The sequence below is a fragment of the Sinocyclocheilus grahami genome, unplaced genomic scaffold (assembly GCF_001515645.1).
Source record: "Sinocyclocheilus grahami isolate Dianchi unplaced genomic scaffold, SAMN03320097.WGS_v1.1 scaffold113.1, whole genome shotgun sequence".
Taxonomy (NCBI): Eukaryota; Metazoa; Chordata; class Actinopteri; order Cypriniformes; family Cyprinidae; genus Sinocyclocheilus; species Sinocyclocheilus grahami.
This window is the reverse complement of record NW_015505292.1, coordinates 516,119-523,631: the sequence shown is the minus strand read 5'-3', so window position 1 is coordinate 523,631 and position 7,513 is coordinate 516,119. Positions and strand designations below refer to the sequence as shown.

The window sequence follows — 7,513 nt, the reverse complement described above, 5'->3', positions numbered from 1 at the left end:
AATGATTCTAACGCACAAAAAAGGTCCAGAGTTTTCCGAGGGCTTTACATGCTTCTCTGTTGCAGTCTCTCTGTGGCGTTTTCATTTCTCAGTTTTTTGTTAAGCTCTGCTTCCTAAAAACATAAAGTGTAACATTTATAGACATCCTGGTATCACCCTTTATGTTGAACCCTTTAAATTTAAAGAGATTCTACCACAAGGAGTTTCTTCTGAAGTAGCTGAAACTGTTGCTCTTTCAGAACATTCTGTAAGTGTTCCTCTCCAGGTTTGCAGACCGACGGCACTTTGAATGTGACCAGCTCTTCGTTGATCCTCTCCAAATCCTAAATATGACGTAAAAAGGTGCAACAGTTTGTGACACAGTGATGTAGAACTACTTCTGACTTCAAAGCAATTCAATTTACAAAGCAATAGGAGTATCGTCAGTGGTACAAGAATGATTCGGTGCTTTCTTTAATCGTAGATTCTTGTTTTTCATTGATGGATGTGAGCTTTTTATTAATTCGCATGGCCTCTTCAACTTAAAAAAGGGCCAAATAATTCATGTTCAAAGAATGACAAATCAATTCAATGATGCAAAGCGAAGAAGAGTTTTTTAACATCAACTCTGTCCAGAGTGAATGAAGAAGAATGATGAATACCAGACTAAATGTTTTCCAGCTCTTTTAAATTAGCTGGAGAAAATACTAGAGTTTAAAGGCAAAAGATAATCAGGTTTACACCCCGGACTCAACATTTATTCATTTATTTTCCATTAAGACAATGTTTGTCAGTTATGACAGTCATACCATTCTGTTCGAGGTTTGTCATGGGCCTGTTTGACCATGGCACACAGTCTGGAGATGGAGGAAAAACGCCTCTCCACTTCTCCCAGCTGGTTCTGTCTTTCGTTTGTGTCTGCAGCTGCAACTTTTGCTCCTGAAAAGTTAAAAAACACATTGTCCTCCCTTCTAAGAGGAATATCCCCATTCGGCTGTACAAGTAATAACAGTTCTTCTTCTCGGCAAGGGCAGACCGTGAATATATACTGCATCGGAGAGTTTGAAGACCTTTGTTTAACATCTCGGCTGAGTGCTCCTTTCTGCTAGATAAGGAGTCAACTTCCAAACATGCCTGTGGGGTTTTTTTGTGAAGCGCAGCCCGTTACTGTTTGATTGTCTGTATCAAACTGATTCCCCTCCATTGAAAGGTTAAACAGAGCGAGGCTCTGATATAAAATATTTTAATAGTGGTATTTTCACGTGTCACGCCCTCCCTATCCGTTACTCCTGATGATCCGCTCTCCCTCTCAGCTCCTCCTCTTTAATTCTTCCCACTCCCACTTGCCTCCGTCAACAATTCATATAATTGGAAATCCTTACCAGCTCGCCTAATTTCTTCTCCGAACTGTATTTGAGCAACTGTAAGACAGCAGTAAAAGAAGAAGAAAGTGGTTTTAGTGAGCTTTTTTATTTCCTCTGAAAGAGCACAGTGACCTTTCTAAAAATTGCAAAACAAACTAACAGATTTAGTGCTGTGGATTCAGGATAATTGCCGAAAATGCTTAAACTGAAGTAGAAATAATTTAACTGTCATTTTATTATTATTATTTAAGTGCAATATTAAATCACATTAGTAAAAATGCAAACAAAAATAAGAACAACGTGTGGAATTATCATTCTATTAATTATTAGTAGTAGTATTATTTAGCTTTTTACTTCAGACTATTTTATTGATTTAAAACCTTGCATAATTCTATAAATGAAATGTCAAGACCAGGTGTTCAAGAATACATCACAATAATTGCTGGGTTTAGATATGAATCAAATTGCCTAAATTGCATTATCAAATAAAAGGGTAACAAGGGCCTTTATTGGCCAATGGTACAATTGAACCGAGGGTTTGATGAACCGTAGGAGAAACCATTCATCACCCATGCGACATCATTTATCTGACAACACCAAATAGACCTACACAGACCCCCACTCAAAGGTCAGCGATGAGATGGATTTTCCCACTGTTTTATGTATATGTCCCTAAGGCGAGAGAGAGGTATGAAAGATCTCGTCATGTAAAGGTGCGTATTGATTTTGTGTACCTGCAGCTGTTTTACTTCTTCTTTGAGGCTGAGGATCTCTTTCTCTTTCAGCTCAGCAGCCAGCTGGTTTTTACCCTTTAAGAGATCATTAATATTTAGTCAAGTGATTAATTAATTATTCATATTAATTAATGATGAATTAATATTTTACTGAATTTTTTTTTTTATAAAGTTACTGTTAAATAGGAAAGATATTAGATATAAAGATATGAACCAATGCACAACAGATTAAAATGGAAAAATAAAGTGACCAACCTTTTCTCCCTCAATTTTTCAGATTTGGGCCTGAAACTTTAAATTAGACAAAAAAAAATTTATATGTTCATATATTTTTGGGAACATACTCCTTACCCTTATTAATTATTTAAATAAATCATTTTTATTGAAATAAAGTCTTACACACATAGGTTGAGTGGTGTCACAAGTGACTTTCGTTTGACATTCTAGAAATCTGACTTTGTAAAGACTCCTGAAAAAGAATAAACTGTTAATATAGACATAAGCTTTAGACATATAAATGGTATTCTATAATTGCTCAGTTATTCCTAACAAACCTTTTGCCATTCCAACTCCTGCTTATCCAGCACTAGTGTCCAAAATGTACATAAAACACAAATGTTTTCATAATCAATAATTAATATCATAATAGAAAAGGACCATATGGAATTAAATGATTTTATGCAGGCATCTGAACAGCAAAGAGGAGAACTTCACATAAGCCGTTATTGTTCAGTTTTCATCTAGGACTGCAGGTTTAAGTCAGTGGTTTGCTACGTTGTGGCTTTTATTTGCATGTAGGAGTTTATTTATATTTTCCTAATAATGTGTGCTACTTGCAAAGCTGTTAACATTTCATGAAAGGACAATAAATTGAATAAATGGGGTCTGCAGGTAAAAAAAGTGGGTCATGTGAATCTTTCAGGACAGAAACTGATTGCATATGGGATTAGATGGAATCTAATAAAACAAAGGACACATAAAATGTGTTGAAATGAAAAAACAGCATGCAAAATATCACTCTAGATAGTGTCATGCATCAGTTCAATGCATTTTCAGCAGCTGGACGTTCAAATTTCCTGTCTCTGGCAAAACAACTGACAACATCGCAAGCTGATACAGTCATTTTAATGGAACACACTCTTAAAAGAACATAAGTGACGGCATTCAGCTGAGCGCGTTTGTCTGGCAGGAAATCCTCCATCTTAACCCCGGCCCTATAAACCAGAGAACAACAAAGTGTTAGTTTAATGGCAAGCCTGAGGATCACATTGATTTAATGCCTTTGTTCCTCACCAGCATCATAATATAACAATAAAACATGAGAGATACAATTGTTTATTTTTGCTCGTACAACCTTTAAACATGTCCAGTGTGGGGTTTTAAGTGCTTTGCTCGAGGGTACCAGTCGTGCAAGCAAATATGTGAATTTGTCAGGTCCTGCTGCATGACCCCATTCTAATGTAAGTGCAACTTCTGCTGGCTTATATCCAGATGAACAGAAAGTGCTGCTCGCTATTCCATCTTCTGAACACTCATGGCACTCCTCCCACAAAATTACATTCCTCAGTTCCTCATGAGCAGGCCAAATAGAGCCATGATGCCATTCGGTTACTAATAGACTGACATCCCTAATATATGGAGATGTCATTTAGCAGCCTTTTAGGGGGCTGATATTTGTCTGAGATTGCTCAAGCTCAATTTACAGTATATGTGCACACATCGTAGGTGAAGACTAATATGACGATTTCTCACAATTCAAAGTTTTTGTTTTTTTTTTTTTTAACTCCTGATAACTAAATATCTATGTAAATAAACAAAGAAAAAATGAATGAACAAAAATAAGATAAATAGGTAAAAAATATAATAAACATATTTTAAAAAGTGAAAACAAACAAACATGCAGGAGTTATTTCTACCTGGTCTGAGGCTTAAAATACTTTTGTTACTGTAACCTGATGTTAATAGGTTAATTCAGTCATTTTAAATAATATTTCAAATATATTATTTGACTGATTTCTGTCATAGTTATCACACTATTTAAATATTAATATTTTTGCTAATTGCGAACAAATACAAATATATTTATTAATATTTTACAGATAAATAGAGAAACACTAACTACCAAATTAAATAAATATATAAATGAATTCTAAGAAGATAAACAAGTAAAAGAATAATATAAAAATAAAAAAAATATGTAATTTCATTGCTTTCTGTCATAGTTCTTGCGCTGTTTCATTAAATAAATAAATACAGGATGGAAAGTGGTGGGGGCAAAGGAAAGGTGACTCTGAGGTTTTGTTATTTTTGTCTTTATCTTATTCGATCAGCTAATCAATTAAAATAATTGTCTTTAATTGCTGAGACTGGCAGGGCACTAATGGTAATGCAACAACAAACACCTTAAAAACAACAACAATGCAATAAACATCATTGTTGCCACCAGTCTTACATCTCTTGCTTTGTTTTCCCAGGTTTCATAATTTTTTACACATTATCTATCATCAGAAAGGCTAAAAGTAAAAGTAAGACCCCATACCCTGTCAATATGCAACTCTTCAACTGCCTCCAGGAGACTTGTTTTAAATTCCAGTACTTGCAGTGAGATGGTACGCCCATCATTCTCTACAACAATGTTTGGGGTCTTCGGTTGGCCGACAGCACCTTTATCTTCCATCTACAGACAAAACAGCAGGAGTGTGTGTAAATCTTGCAGTTTCATTTGTATATAATTTAAAACGCATCATTCTGCTTTGGAATATTTCCATAATACCAAGGAGAAAAGCTCTGTTGCAGGGTCCACACTCGACTCCATAGCACTTGGGGGGGACATTAAATCAGACAATCTAAACAGAACCTACAGATCAAATCTGGTGTTTCTGCTTTATAAAACAGCACCAATATGATTAAATACATCAATGTTTAATAAATAATTTAACTAATAGAAATTATTCAAATAAACCTGCAAAAAATACTATATTTTAGCCCAATTGTAGGCTGTTTGTGGTTGCGAACCACCATATTTTTCCTTTTAATTTTAGTAATTAAAATTTTTCCTGTGTTTTTATCATTTTTATTCATTTTTTAATGTTTTTATTATTTTTTATTTCAGGTTTAGGTTTAGTTATTACTATGAAAATCAATTTCCACCACTGAACAAAAAAATTAGAAAGGTAATTGTGACCGTTTCTCGCAAAAAACAATAAAAATCTTGCAATTCACAGCTAACATCTCACAATTCGGTTTACCAACAGAATTGCAAGGGGGAAAAAGTCACAATTGTGAGACAAACTTATAGAATTGCAAGACAAAAAATCTGAATTGTGAGATAAAAAATAAGCCGCAATTACCTTTTATGTTTTGTTTTTTTAATCTTGTGGCAGAAACAGTCTTCCATATATTTCAGTACAGTTAAACTAAATGGAAATAAAAATAAATGTTGCCTTGGCAACTATCTGGAAAAAATAGTTTAAGTTTTTATATATTTTTCATTTCAATTAACAGTTATTTTATTTCAAGATAATTACATAAAATAATGATGAAAAATGTTTTTTATGGATTTACTTTTAGTTTTAGTTAACTATAATAACCCTGGTTGATGCACATATATCAGCTCTAAACTCCAATCAGAATTTAGAGCTGGAACTATTGATTTTATCATACTGCATATGACAAAAACAATGCTACTACATAAATTTCATCTCATAAGAATATATAAACCACTGCTATAGACAAAGTTCAAGTCGTTGCAGCAGAGAAAAGCCTTTTAAATCCCATCTCAAACCTATTAAGGTGAAAATGGCAGCAAGGTAAAAGTGTAGGCTAATAGGGGTCAGAATCATAACACCGGATGGACAGATGGCTCTGTCATTCAGAAGGAATTATTTAAGATATCTAATTTAACCTGTGCTTGGTCCGCTGTATCCCCATCACCATGTCTGACTTGGAAAGTGGGAGGTCTTCATCCAGCCTGGTGTTTTAATAGAAGAAAGGCTTTCGTCCATTTAGCCGCTGCTGATATATCAATCATGAGCAGGAATTAAATGATCCCGTTAGAATTTGCTACTATCACAAATGACCTGGAGGGCCAATGTCTTTATTCGCTTCCTCCGCTGATTCACCTCAGCAGATATTAAACAACTTTATAAGCCATGAAAGGCTAAATTAAAAGGACACCATCCATAAAATGGGATAATTCCGTGTCTGCGGTATGATGTCCATATTACTGTCATAACTGCTGATCTATAAATGTGAATGGCAGTGGTTGAGACTTCAGGTGAAATCCTGCTGAAAGTTAGTGTAGCGATCAGATTTAACCGTTGACCTCAGCTGATCAAACATTTGCTCACAGGGAGAAATCTGGATTTATTGTCTGAGAAGACTTTTAACCCCAAAATAAACATTACTATAAACACTGTTCTGAGATATTAAGTAGGCTAATTCCTGGTAAACGAAGATGGTTTTGGCTATAATATTATAGCCACTACCCTAAATTGAAGTAAATTAAAGCACCTTTCCGTAATGTTTTAAGTCATTTTATTATTAGTAATATTTTTAAATACAGGTCAGGTGGCATAAGCCATTATAGTTACCATGGTAAATTATTGTTATAGGCTGAATAGGCTATACACATTTTTATCACTCAGGACTTACTCACTCTAATAACTTTGGAAGATAAAAAATAGCACATTTTCGAAATGCTAAATAGCATATTTATGTACTTTACAAATGTTTTAGTAAGATAAGCAAATGTAGCTACACTGTCAGAAAAAAAGGGTACGGTTGGGGTCCGTTTGTGAACACTTAGGGTACAAATGGTGATTTGTTGTGTTGAGTTGTACCCTTAATGGGTCATAGTTACACCTTAGGGTACTCATATGTACCATTTAGAGGTAAAAAAATATGTTTTCAACTGTCAGAGGGTCCATGTTTGGACCATTTCATCCCCAAACAAAGGTACAATCACTTGTGTGACAAAAGGAGTAAGCCAAAGGGTATGAAACGGTCGCCCAAAATAGATTAAACATAGAGTAAGATATTCATTTTCATGAGTTGTTGGTTATTTGGAAGAGATGCACAACATAACCAAATATATTTAAGAGCCCACATCTTTACTGACTAGTTCTGAACAGTACACAAACACACGACATTTAACTGATTATTCAGAGCATCAAGATAATAACTTTTCAATATAAAGCAAATGTGCGTTTTGAAAAAAAGTTTAATTACTTTATTCTTAATGTTTTATTACATGGTAAAAAAAGTTAATGAAATGGAATGTACTGATTTTGGAAAAAAATGTTTAATATAATATTAAGCTTGCGGTTTACGATTTTATAAAATGTTTTAAAAAGTTAAAGTTTGTAATAAAATGTTAAGGGTATAAAGTTACAATTAATGAAATGTGTACTTTTGGGGGGGGGGGGGGGAAACTTT

General features: G+C 34.2%; 1 long non-coding RNA gene across 1 annotated transcript in view; it reads right to left on the bottom strand.

Moving 5' to 3' along the window:
• Positions 1-3,234: 3,234 nt before the first annotated feature.
• Positions 3,235-7,513, bottom strand: part of LOC107589161 (uncharacterized) — a 6,547-nt gene continuing 2,268 nt past the window's right edge. Inside the window, exons 2-4 of the long non-coding RNA XR_001609654.1 lie at positions 5,982-6,091; positions 4,617-4,754; positions 3,235-3,291 (exon numbers count right to left, since the gene is read on the bottom strand). This is a non-coding gene — a long non-coding RNA (uncharacterized lncRNA). The remainder of the gene's footprint in view (positions 3,292-4,616; positions 4,755-5,981; positions 6,092-7,513) is intronic.